The 1404-nt window shown below is 51.6% G+C and overlaps 1 pseudogene; it reads left to right on the top strand.

Annotated features, from left to right (window-relative positions):
- The first annotated feature begins 281 nt into the window (after positions 1–281).
- Positions 282–1033, top strand: LOC141574701 (trafficking protein particle complex subunit 9 pseudogene; annotated as a pseudogene).
- The last annotated feature ends 371 nt before the right edge of the window (positions 1034–1404 follow it).

The raw sequence follows: 1404 nt of genomic DNA, 5'->3' as shown, positions 1-1404 counted from the left end.
TCTGCCACTGAACTGTACCCTCCTCCCCAAGGAAAGTTTTCTTATCCATTTTTCTGCAGCTTAGGAGTTCAAGTAAATTGGAGTTGAAATCCAGATCTTTTGATCCCACTGTGGTTCTTTTCTTTATATTCTGCTCAAGGGGGTGAGGAAAGCAGTTCCTTTGTTCATTCTTGTATTCAGCATTTTTGAGCACTGACTTTGCATCAGGGCCTGGCTAGGTGTTGGAAACTGAAAACAAGAAATGACCCTTTACTGCATGGGCTGGAAGCCTAGACCAAAAGATGGGTAATGTGATCCGAGCTATGGTAACTATGTGCTGACGCTGAGGACAAACTGTACCCCTGGCTTTGCTTGGGCTTCCCTGCCTTACAGATGCTACACACCAGGTCACTGCATCCCAGAAGGGTCTGCAGCCCACAGCAGAGTGTGTACCTCAGTCTTCTCTCCCCTCTCAGCAGGGCCTGCAACATGAGCATCCCTACTATGTGCAGTGTGCTGAGGACAACCAGAATCTCCCCGTGGTGGTCCAACCTGTTGGGGATCGTCTCAGAGGAGAATTTCTTTTGCATCTATAAATGAATCTCCTCGGTGAGCCAGATCAGTCCGTGCGGCTCCCAATGGGCACTCTGTATCCACTACAGTCACCACTACGGACCCAAGAATGGGTGGAGCGACTTCCAGACCCACCACAAGGTCGTGGGCCTTGTCACCATTACCGACTGCCTCTTGGTCAAGACCTTCTAGAAGCTCCACCTGCAGAGCTGTATGGCACCACGCTCTACAACCCTCAGCTCTTTGCCTTTGGGTCTGCATGGAGAGGTGGTCAAGCAGCCACCTACTTATGTGGCCTTCAACTTACAAGGACTGCAGAGTAGTGGAGAAGAGGGTCGAGGATATCATCGAGTCACTCTTCATCGTGCTCGTGTCCAAGAGCCTGCACGGGGCCCCCGATAATTCTAGGGACAAGATCCCCCTCCCCTGCATCCCGTTTGAGAAGAAGGACTTGGTGCGACTGGACACAGACAGCAGATAAGCCTACCTGGAGGCCCAGCTGCCCTGGCTGTGTGCCTCGTTTCTTCCCTACAACCAGAAAGGGATTGGCAAGGAGGAGGGCTGTCTTGTAGCCAAGGGGGGAGGGAGGTGCAGCCCGCCAGTTTTCAGACGTTTAAAAGTGAATCCGCCTTTGTTTCAGAGAGATCCTTTTAGGGTTAGTGTGGACACTTACTCTCCCTTTTCAGCCAGGACCCCTGGTGGGACCCCTGGAGTCGCTGTCCAATAGAGTAGCCACAGCCCCTGAGGCTAGGAGCACTGTGGGTTTCTAATTTTTGCTTGTTCCTCTTTTTCTTTCTCCTTTTTCCGTTTTCTCTCGGACCTCCCTGTGAGCTTGTTGTTGGGTCTGAAAAT

This window comes from Camelus bactrianus, chromosome 22 (assembly GCF_048773025.1).
Source record: "Camelus bactrianus isolate YW-2024 breed Bactrian camel chromosome 22, ASM4877302v1, whole genome shotgun sequence".
NCBI lineage: Eukaryota > Metazoa > Chordata > Mammalia > Artiodactyla > Camelidae > Camelus > Camelus bactrianus.
The sequence above is the reverse complement of the archived record's forward strand: the minus strand, read 5'-3'. Positions and strand labels throughout refer to the sequence as shown.